Raw genomic sequence first — 12,337 nt, forward strand, 5'->3', positions numbered from 1 at the left:
AAAGATGGATTTCTGTGACTTTTTATCTTAACACATTTCTCTAAGTAATAGTTTTTCTTGACTTTTCATATATGGCAATATGTAACTTCCACAGACAAATCTCATCTACAGAATGAAGGTGTTGGGCAAGATGATGATAGGGGCCTCTCTCTCTCAGCTCTCATACTCTCTGCATCCTGCAGCTTCCTTTACTGTTAAAGATATCCCTTTATAAAAGGCTTTGCAGAACAAATAGCTTAAGTAGGCCCTTGAGTAATTGTGCAATTGTTTTCTTTGATCTTTCATTTTAATTTTATGTAGCTTTAATTCTGTTTAAAAAGAAGAAACCACAAATAGCTTTTCATTAAGAGAAAAGGATATCAGAACTACTCTGATAAGGAAAAAAGATTGTTGTATATTAGGCAAAGATAAAATATAAGTGAGTATAACGTACCCACAATTAGTATTAGAGATGCTCCTCTTTTTTTTTTAATTTATTTTTGAGAGAGAGAGAGAGAAACAGAGAGGAAGTGGGGGTAGGATAGATAGAGAGGGAGACACAGAATCTGAAGCAGGCTCCAGGCTCTGAGCTGTCAGCACAGAGCCCAATGCATGGCTCAAACAGACTGTAAGATCATGACCTGAGCTGAAGTGAGATGCCCAACTGATGGAGCCACCCAGGCACCCTGATGCTCCTCTTTATCCACTATTAAGGAGAAACTTCTCTTTGGAGTCTAATAAAAGATACTTTATTTCATATGACTTCTTATAGTTTGACTACTCTTCAAAAGTGAAAGGATACACAAGTAAGGAACTAGTCATTAAATCAAGGAAGTTGTTATTTCCTCTTTCAAAAACAAGCCTAACCTGGAAATCTTGTCATAGATTTTCAGAAAAAAAAAGTCAAATAACCATAATCTCTCTGTCTCTCAGTCTCTGTGTATCTCTCTCTCTCTCTCTCTCTCTCTCTCACACACACACACACACACACACACACACACCTAATCCAAAATAATATTTCTAAAGTCTTCCATAAGAGCTCAGTATGTAACAGGGAAATAGTCTAGGTACAAGGAAGTAGGTTCTAGTATCACCAGAGCTCTTAGGTCTGAGGTGGCAAACACAGACTGTGGTGGATTGTATGCGGAGATGGCCACCAATTCCTTCCATTCCTTTTCAAATTATTTCCCCCTCCCCTTGAATTGCAACTGGCCTCAAGATTTGTCTGAACAAAAGAATGGGGATAAAAGTGAGAGTTCTGGCCTGAAGAAGAAGCCTGGCAACTTCCACCTTCACCTTCTTGAATCCAGAGCCACCATGTAAGAAATCAGTTACCCCACTAGAGAGAAGGGCCATAAGGAAAGAGGTTTCGGAGAATGTGAGAGAAAGAGGACTACCCACACCCCACCCTTGTCTTCTATCCAGTTGAGGCCACCTAGGATCTTCCAGAGCCAGCAGAGCCATCTTAAGCAAATCACCCAAAGCAGAGAGAGCTGCCCCTGCTAAATAATAGAGTCTTAAGCAAATAAATAAACTAAGTAAAACAAAGAATAAAAAGCTAAAATAATAGACAACTAAATCAATGAATATTTCATTTGCCTATTCAATGAAGTATATTAAACAACTATCCTTGGGCTATTATTGGCTGGGAACAGAGGACTGAATAGAATGCCTGCCTTTGAAGAGTTCACCATCCAATGGGAGTAAGAAACCGTATGAGAAACCACAGGCAGAGGGTGTGACAGAAGCGGCATTAGAAGCACACTCATGGTGGGGAGTGGAAACCCATCCAGCAACTACCATCCTGGAAGTTGATCTGTGGCCTGGGGGAAGAATCAAAGAGGAGGTAACATTTCAGCTGTGTTTTGAAAATCGAGTAGGAGTTTCCCAAGCCAGGATTTGTGGCTGAGAGGGAGGTACTGATTCCAGGGAATCAGTTTCATTTGTGCGAGAAATGTATGCTCCTTCTTAATGCCCAGACTACATGTACTGGGTATGTGAGTATCACCTGCTAAGAGATTCATCTTTTTCCAGAGTTAGACAAATAGGAGAAAGTATGTTCATTTTTGTGGTAAAAACTTGTTTTTTGTTTGCCTGAACTCTCATTCTGCTTCCAACTTTGTGGCTGAGAAATTCATATGACAAATGAACAGACTGTTAAAAAACAAAAAAAAATGTGCATATTCTTTCTTTCTCTCTCTTATCTTGCTATAGACAAATGCTAAATAAAGAAAGTTGTTTTATTTATCTTTGTTCAAAAACAGTTCTCAGTGTTCTTAATTGGAGATATAGAAGCATTTTGCTGTTTATTATGAAAGAAAAAAGAAATTTCTCTACTGACATTAGTGATTTTAAAGGTCAGACATACAAAACATCTTTTATTAAAGTAGATAAGCTAGTTTATAGCTCATATTCAGTACTAGGTAAGCTGGCAGATTAAGAAAACCAAAACTGGATAAAACCAGTTGGCCTCATGGATTGCTCAAATGTTATAGACATTTTTTTCCACTTTGCATTAATTCTTTGTGCATTTGCAACCCCAAGGTTCAAATTTTTGAATCTGCAATTCAGAAGCTACTGAAAAATTTAGACATCAAAACCCATCCTTCAGGAATGAGTACTGTTTTTCCTCTCTTCACCCCATACCGAAGCTATTTCCCTATTTCTTGGAGTTGACATATGAGGTTCATGGACATGTGGGGAACGCCTCCACCTAGCCATGTGCCACTCGAGTAGAACCGTGGGTCTACAAGGGAGCATGCTGTTTGCAGCCGTGCTGAGTGCTCCACAGGCATTACCTCACTTCGTCTCAAAACTGTTCTGGGTCGGGTGTTAAAATTACCATTTTACAGGTGAAGAAACTTATACTCAGAAAGATGATTAAGTGTGGTTCCCAGGAATGCACAGCTGATAATCATGTCTGTCTGATTCCAAATTCTGTACTCACACAGCCTGCTGCAGTTTTTCCCTAAGGATGGTGAAGATTCATTTTACTTCTAAAATACTGGTTAAACCTCTGCTCTCAGCAAAGAAAAACATTTTTAACAAAGTCAGAAACACTGGCATAAAAGAATGTGCAACATTTGACCTGTGCTGTAAGATGACTAGAGGATGAGATGGAAATAATCAAAAGCATATAATGAAGAGGAGGCAGGAATCAGGTTAGAAATAGCACAACTTTAAGACCTTGTAGAACTCTGTTGGAATCCCAGCCTGGGCTCTTGCTAGCTTGTGACCTTGCACAATTTATTTAGGTTCTCTGAGCCACATTTTCCTGGATTATGAAATAAAAATATTAATACTTGGCTACATCCCTCAGGTTATCAGTAGTACTAAATTGTGCAATTTATATAAAAGTACCTAGCACAATGATGCCTCATTTTTGGGACTCAGAAATGTCAGCTTTTTTCCTTCACTGCAGAAACTGGGAAAAGAATACAATTATAAAATTTCATCACCTACACGTAAAGAGCTCTGGTTTGAAAGGTGAGAAAGAAATGAAAGACTCCTCTTTTCTGGAGTCATAAAAGTTTTTCCAGCAATGGTTAAAAGACAGTCTTAGTTATGCTAAGACCATGTTTGGGAGCACATGGGTGGCTCAGTCGCTTGGCTCTTGATTTCAGTTCAGGTCATGATCTCACAGTTCATGAGTTCATGAGAGTCCCTGATGACAGCATGGAGCCTGCTTGGGATTCTCTCTTTCCCTCTCTCTCTTTCTGCCTCTCCCCTCCTTGCTCTCTCTCTCTCTCAAAATAAATAAACTTAAAAAAAAAAAGACCACATTTGGAACACTATGTTGAAGATAGTAAAAGAGTTTGTTAATGAATAGGGAGGTAGAAAGATGGGGATGGCTCATGCAGGAAGATTGCGGGCAGGATCAGAGCTCTGGACAGTGAAAAGGAAAATGTACACATTAAAGTGACAACATTCCTACCCTCAGCCAGAGTGTGACCAGGTGCATCATCATCACTACCCAGCAGACCAGAGCAGCTGACCAGTTACCCAAACTATAGCATGAATGAATATTCATTACATGCTTATGATGAGTCAAACTCTGTGCTGGACAATGAGGAATCATAGGAACAAAACCAGGTCAAATAGTCCTGTGATGATATGGTCATTGAGTGGATGAAGGTGAGTCATGAGAAACTGGTTAACCTGTAACATTGATAACCTGAGGTATGACATTTTGTGCAATTTCTTAAGAAGCTGAAAGGAGAAAAATACTCACTTTAAGAGATGACACATTTTGAGCATTTACTATGTGCCCAGAATCATACGTAGGGCTTCGTGAACATTTACTCATTTAAGTCTCACAAGTCTATGACGTAGATGCTGTAATTCTCATGTTACAGGTCTCTAAACCAAGGCTTAGAGACATTCAGTGACTTGCCAAAGCCATAAGATCTTAAGTCTTAGAACTAGGATCTGATCTCACAATATCTAACTCCAGAGTCTGAACTCATGATGAAGGACCCTAAGACTAGTTATAGCACTGGTAAGATGTTTCTGTTTTAATTTTGTTTCCTATGAAAGGATTCTTTATGTCTCTACTCAGAAATCAAGAATTAGCTAGCAACTCATGCTTAACGTGTTGGTCAGTGACAGGATGGTATAACAGAATCTGGGCTTTTTCTCATAAATTAATTTATAAAGGCCTTTGGCAAGGTCAGTATACTTTTTTAACATACACACTGCTCCTTTGCTACTCTGTATAAAGGCATCTTTGAATTATTCTAGTTATCTTTAGAATACTTAAAATTGTTCTCTGGCATTTATATAATCAGCAAGAGATAATCAGATGATCTTTTTTTTTTTTTTTAACAATGAGCCACTTCCTGTTCATTATACTTACTATGTTTATTTATGGCATAAAACCCATTTTCTCTAGTGAAGGTCACCTGTGGGTTAGTGTGGAGGATTTCTTCCCTTCTATTTAAACCACTTTACCAGTTTTCTGCCTTATATGACTGTAGATTAATTATGGCCCTGTCTCAATCATTCAAGGAAGAAATAATAGCCTATGGTTCCTTTTACCAGCCATTGGGTTATTCATAGCTCAAAAAAAATTACATAAAGTATTAAGTTCCTACATACTCAGAGGCTTGTAACAGATAAACCATACCTATCTGTATATACCCGCCCATCTCAGAGGAAGGGAAAATGTTTAAAGTCAGAAGCTGCCTGACATCAAAGGCCCAGAAGAGTTTAAAGTCTCAAGTGATATATCAGATTTGTGTTTGCACTTGTTTAAGAGCTGGAGTCTTCCTAAATAAATAACAATCCAATGGCCCCACACTACTTCCCCACCTTTATACACTAAACCGGTAGGCTTTTCAATAGGAGAAAGAGCCATTTTCTTCATTAGCTTATAGTAAAAGATTATACCTTTAATTCTACTTGCATATAAGAAGCTGAGAGGACTATAGACACCTTCGTGTCCCAGTATGAAGGAGATCGTTCCCTATTACAGAAGATTTTGCTGGACTTTGACTACCTGCATCCATTTCCCTTCTGTTTGATAATAGTATCCTGAGTTTGGTCAAGTGTAAGAGCACTTCTTTGCTTCAAAGACAGGTATCAATGGCTTCAGCCAATTAAGAGACCCTATTCCTGTGTTTGTACTGATTGAGTTAGACATAGGACTCTCACCCAATGCAGATCAATAACATGTAGAGATATTTGATGGAGGCCTCTAAAAAAGAAGATGCCTTCTGCTTCTGTTGGCATACCCTTCTTGAAAGTTGTGAACAAGGACACTATGGCCTCCAGAAGCATTGACAGCCATCTCTCACTGAGAGAAGCCAACTATAACTGAGCCACTGCATCTAGCCTTACTTATTCAGTCTTTTTGCCTTTACAGTTCCATGAGCCAATAAAGATTTGTTACCTTAGCCATTGAGTCATATTCTCTGTTATTTACAATCAAGGATTCCCAACAAATACATCCATCACCTTGGCCACAATTAAAGAGTAAGCATGTCACCATGGTGCATTATGGGATCTCACTATACACTGTCCTCATCTATTGAATTCTCCCTTAATCATAAAGTTTTGCTTGTTCTTCCTTGGGTTCCAAAAACAAATAAAATGAACTATACCAAGAAGATTATTAAGGGACTTTAGAATTTTCTGTATTCTAAAAGAAAATATTTTGATGTTTTATCTATCTTTGAGAGAGAGAGCTTGAGTTGAAGGGGGGGCAGGATGGAGAGAGAAGCAGACAGAAGATCTGAAGCAGGCTCTGTGTTGACAGCAGAGAGCCCAATACATGTCTCCAACTCACAAACTGCTAGATCATGATGTGAGCCAAAGTCAAACACTCAACTGACCCAAGCACCCCTAGAATTTTATGTATTCTAAAAACACCATTTTGCTTTTATTTTCTTCATCTAGTTATAGGCTAATTATATTCATATATCAATACTCACCATTAATAAAAGCCTGTCAGCATTCAGTAGAGATCTTAAAATGGGGAGAAAAGTGCCCTGTGTTGGCACCTGTAGCTTGCCTGATTTTTTTCCCTTCCCTCTTCTCTACTCCTCTTTCCCTATTCTTAGAAACAGTAGTTTTGCACACAATTCTGCTAAGAATACCATCCTAATCTGGAATTATAGGTCCTATCTTGTTTTGTTTTGTTTTGTTTTGTTTCTTCTTATTTTCTAGACAAAGACCAAGAGTTGATTTGGAAGAACTAGCCATGATGTCTACGCCACACTTGCCTCCCAAATCACTTTGAGGTAGCACTGTAGCTTTGTTTATTGTATCCAGCTCTAAAACTTCACAACTTTGGTCCTAAGCAATAATTTCTACATTACCAACTACTTTCTGTTTTATTCCTTATTAAAAAAAAAATCCTTTCTTTCTCAGTTGAAAAAACTTCCATCTTTTTCAGTTTTATTGCCTTTATCGGTGTCATTTATCACTTCTCACTGTTTAGCACTGTACACATCCATCCATTACCATCACCCTAAGCCCCCTTATCATAACTATTCTCAGGAATTTCAGGTTTAAGTTATATCTCAGTGCCCTTTCACACTGACATTTTTATGGAACTCCCAGGCCTGGAACTCTAGGATGGTAGGAAAGCCAATAAGAATCTTGCATGTTGAGTTTGATGCTATGAAAATAAATACACACAAGCTACCATCCCCATGTAACCCAACTGTGTGTTTTGTTAGAAGTGGACTTTACAATCACTATTAATTAAACTTTGGGAGTTTCTTCTCCCTGCCCCCAAAATATGACAGAAATAATCAACAATTATGTTTGCTTTTGCAATACTCTCAAGTTCCTAACCATTTGTAAATTAACAAATAATTATAGAATTTCCTGCTGAAATGCAGACACAGCCTCTGGAGGTAGTGGGGGCAGTGCAGGGGAACCAGCACACAAGCAATAAATTCAGTAAAAATAGGTCAAATAACATGCAAACAAGAATTATTTAACAAAGGAAAGCTTGAGCATCAGCAAATTACCCATGTATATATATTTCTATTCTTCAATGCCATATTGCCGTGTTATAGCACTATAAAAATATAGGTGTGCCTGGATAGCTGAGTGCCTTCTAGAAAGAGAATTCTCTCCCAGTTGGCATACTCCATAGGAAATCAAATTAAAATCATACCATTCACACTTTATGGATTGAGAAGCCTTTCCCTGATGACCAACATCTCCCAGAATAATTCAAGGCCCAATAATGTTTCCATAATACTCTACTTTTATTACCAGGTCACTTTTTAGATCATTTGTTCAGTGTCTGTCTTTCCAACAAGTATATGAGCCTCCTGAGTACAGCCATCACATCTGTTGTATCCAATTCTGCATTCACAATAGTGTCTGGCATATTTAAGATGCTTAAACAACATTTGAAAGGAGAGATGGCAGAGAAGGAGGAAAGGAGGAGAGAGGAGAACAATTGGTTCTTTGCTTGGTGGATTAGTTATTTGTTGCTGTATCCCAAATTACCCCAAAACTTAGCAGCTTAAAACAACACACACACGGGGTGCCTGGGTGGCTCAGTTGAGCATCCGACTTCAGCCTAGGTCATGATCTCACGGTTCATGAGTCTGAGCCCCACATCAGGCTCTGTGCTGACAGCTCAGAGCCTGGAGCCTCCTTTGGATTCTGTGTGTGTGTGTGTGTCTCTCTCTCTGCCCCTCCCCAGCTCACACTTGTGTTATCTCTCTCTCTCTCTCAGTCAAAAATGAATAAAAACTTAAAAAATTTAAAAAATCACACACACACACACACACACACACACACACACTTCAGATTACTCCATTTCTGTGAGTTTCAAATCTAGATTTGGCTTAACTATTTGGCTTAACTTCCAGCGCAAGGTTGTTCACAGGATGGCAATCAAAGTATCAGTCAGGGCTACAGTCATTTCAAGGTTCAAGTCAGGCAGGACCCATTTCGAAGCTCACTCAGTGGTTATTGGCAGGATTCAGTCCCTTGCAGGTTGTTTGACAAAGGGTCTCAACGACTTGTTGGCTGTTGGCCAGAGGCTGCCGATCCTTACCTCCTAGCCACATGGGCCTCTCCATGGGGCAGCTCACAACACGGCAGCTGATTTCCTCAGAATGAGTAAGATAGCCAGAGAGTGCCAGCTAGAAAAAAGTCCTCTTTTAACCTAATCACAGAGGTGATACCCAATCGCTTTTGTAATGTTCTGTTTGTTAGAAGCCAGTCATTAAGCCTAGCCCACGCTCAAGAGGAGGGGACTATACAAGGGCTTGAAGGCCAGAACTTGGGAATAATTAGGAGTGATTTTAGAAGGCTACTTAGCACACTTTGGCATGGAATCCAAATAAGAAGAGTTGGTTAAAAAGGTCTCCTGTTGAATAGAACTGGGCTAAGTTAGAGTATTATATCCCTCTCCACAATAGGGAGGATTACTTTCAATATGGCAATAATCATAAATCCATTTGGCAACTGTATTTTAAAATAATTATATATTCAAATGCCACCTGATTTATAGGTGTCTTTGGAGGTGGTTTTAACAAACCTGGCTTATATTCTCAGGCAAGCCTTTTCTACTATGAGGAATTGAAACTGTGAGACTTTGGTAACAGGGAAAACTGGACAGAAGGCACACTTCCAGTAGGAAGCAAGGCAAGTGTGCTACATTCTCCATATTTCTCCTCACCTACAGGACACGCTGTGTGGTCTGTAAGAGAAAAGCATGTAAATGTAGGCAAAAGTCCTGAGTAAACCAAGAAAATTATTTGTGGATGGCTTAAAATGGATGAGTCTCATTCCATGAAGGGATGGGTATGCCACAGTCTTGACTAGTGAGTACTTGCTAATAGATCCCTCTACAGCCCTGTCGTCTAATTCCGGCATTCCAAATAAGCAACCAGGATATTATTACATACACTCTAGCCTTAAAATCATTTTAGGTCATTGCTCTTTTTCTCTCTGTAAGCACTTAGGTGTTTGGATGGGGGGGAGGGAGGGGAAGCAGTTACATGCAAGTCCTTAAAAATTCTCTGATGGTGTACCACTTTAATTATTAAGCTTGTTCAGAGGCTGTAAGCCAGAGAGAAAAGAATTAGAGCTGGTTACTTTGTGGCCCTATGGCCCTGAAAATCCTTTGGCTGCTGTAAAGGTACTTGGAGTGATCCTGAAAGCTTTATCATAATCCAACCATCCTCCCAAATTCTGAGTTGCTTTTTATTCAGGCACATTCAGAGGTCAGTCTATAATCCAATGTCACTGCAAAGAGAAAATGCATGATCTGCTTTTTTAAACCCCAAACTAAAGCCCCAACCTGGTAAATCATGCAAAGCATAAGGACCATGAGATGCCATAAAGCAAAACCCCACATCCCAAGTAATCTCTCAGGATTTCCACTAACACATTTTCTGTTTACAAAGGCTAAACTGTATTTAGGTAATTTGTGCCACACTCTCCAGGAGACTACCTCATGGCATGTGCTCCAGTGAAATAAGCAATGTTATTTTACCAACAACCTCACTTTCTAAAAGATCTGTCTTATTCATGATTATTGCCACTATGCAACAGCATATGAGCTGACCACACTTTTATATACTTTGCACTCAGAGGAGCAATTTCACCGATAAGTCACAAGGTGACAGCCAAGCCATTAACTTAATGACTCACAGTGAAGCTCCTACTGGATGGAAGCATCTGTAAACAGCTGGAGAGCAGTATGACCAACCTCTTAGATGAAAAAGTCCCATTTTCAAGTACTGATTCAAACTGGGTAGAGTCCTTGCTATGGGAAACCATCTTTCAGGCACCAGCTTTGTTCTGTTCTCAATCTTAGGTTCTGGAAATTGATTTCTAATGAAGCACACATATATTATTTTATTCCATTTTCTTCTAATACAGAAGACCTAAGGCATATTAAAAATAAATAAGCAAAAAACAAGAGTATTTGATTTATATTCAGTAATGCACCCTCAAATTTTGAGCCCCCAAGTAAAACTCTAGAAAAGACCCTTTCAACGTCCAACTTCATATTTTCTCCCATTTAATAAGCTCTCTTATCCACCCTGGGAAGATACCCTTTGTCTAGGCTTCAAATAACTAAGATATCCATATGTATGTATACAAACCAGTTATAAAAACTCAACATTATACTATGGCTGAAATAAGTTATAGCTGTGTAGAAAATATCACCAAATAAAAAATTAGTAGAAAGTTTCTTAGGATTTACTCATGATCTTCAAGCCTTGGTTTATTCATCCATAAATGGGAATAGTAACACTAACTTTGTAGAGCTATTGAGAGCAGTTGAGATCAAGTGTGTATAGCACATGATATACAACACCTGTCCATCACTCTGTATCCACACCACGAAACAAAGTGACCAGTCAGGGAGCTCCCAGTCACTGTCAGTCAGAGCTGATTAGAATCCTAGTTCTGCCACTTAACTAGTTCTATAAACTTGAACAATTTACCGAACCTCACTAGACCTCAGTGTTATTGTCTGGGATAATCATTCCTACCCAGCTAGGTTTCAGAGAGAATCAGAGCTAAAGCCAGAAAGCACTTACCTTCTGCCTGCCATGTAGAAGATGTTAAATGAAAGTAGTCCCTCTCTCTATTGCTAGTAAAAGGATTCCATTTGCCACACGGTTGGGTTAGAAATTCTGAAATCATAGAGGCAGCACTTCAGCTGTTCCCAGGTAATTTCATTTTGTTTTGTCCATGGGGCACTGAACAGTTCAGGGAAACTGACAAGGCGATAGTGCCCTCAATGTGTCCCTTGGTCTGGGTCCAGGAAGTGTGAAACCTCTGAATCTGAAAGCACTGTTACTCAGATGATTAATCAAAGATGATAAAGGTTTTTCAGACAGCAGTGATACCTGCTTATCACCATTAAATACACTGAGAAGGTGTATCAGTGCTTCTACCTGTTTCAGCATTCCACAGATGATTATGGAGTGATTCTAATGTGCCACACATTGTGCTAGGGCTCTAAGAATAGTGTCACTGCTTGCTTGCTTCTCCAGAAAAGGTGACAATGGCATCTGTGTCCATTTCCAAAGCACCTCCTTTCCCCCTTACGATTCTAGCAAGATAATGCTAAAATAATAATAGCGCCTCCTGGTTGGGATCATTCTGAAATGATTACTTTTGGCTCCAAATGCCAAATCACAAGAGCCATGCCACAGCCTCTAGGGGACTCCACATACAAGAGATACGATCTTCTGAAGGTGTGGAAATGAGGAAAAGCTTAGGGAGGACCTAGAGTCTGCCTGCATGGCCAGGGGACTGAGACAAGTCCAAGGAATCAGTTAAGAGTATTTAACCTACTTAGCAAGAGTAGGGGAAAGAATAGAGAAACTTGATCTAGTATAATATAATTCAGGTCTCTGGGGTATTATTCAACATACTTAAATGTTATAAATGAATGTGAGAAGAGTGCTCTCCAGAATTCCCGAATGTCCACTGCCAAGTGCTCTGGGGCCTGCTCAAGGCTTGCAAGCTTGAGTATATCTGAAAGCTTGGTTTTCTTATGTGACGGAGGGGAATGAGCTTGTTATGACCATCAAAGTGAATGCTCTTTATAATTAATAAGGCCTAATAAAACCACACATTAGTATTGTTGTTACTGTCATCATTGTTTGACAGGGATTAAAAAGTGACTGGAGCTCCTTGCATAAGTCCTATTAGTACAGGGCATTGAATGCCAGACTTAGAGGATTAGATTGTGTCCAATAAACAATGGCTGGTTTTTTGTCTTGTTTAGCTTGCGTTTAGCAGAGGACTGTGTTCTTTCGACTGAGTTTGTACTAAGATTAGCAATAGTGGGCAGAAAGATAAGAATGGTGGGAATAGAAAAAGGGTGTGAAGGCTGGGAGCTCAGAAAAGAAGCCTTAAA

The sequence above is a fragment of the Hyaena hyaena genome, unplaced genomic scaffold (assembly GCF_003009895.1).
Source record: "Hyaena hyaena isolate Hyena2069 unplaced genomic scaffold, ASM300989v1 scaffold_170, whole genome shotgun sequence".
NCBI classification, from domain to species: Eukaryota; Metazoa; Chordata; class Mammalia; order Carnivora; family Hyaenidae; genus Hyaena; species Hyaena hyaena.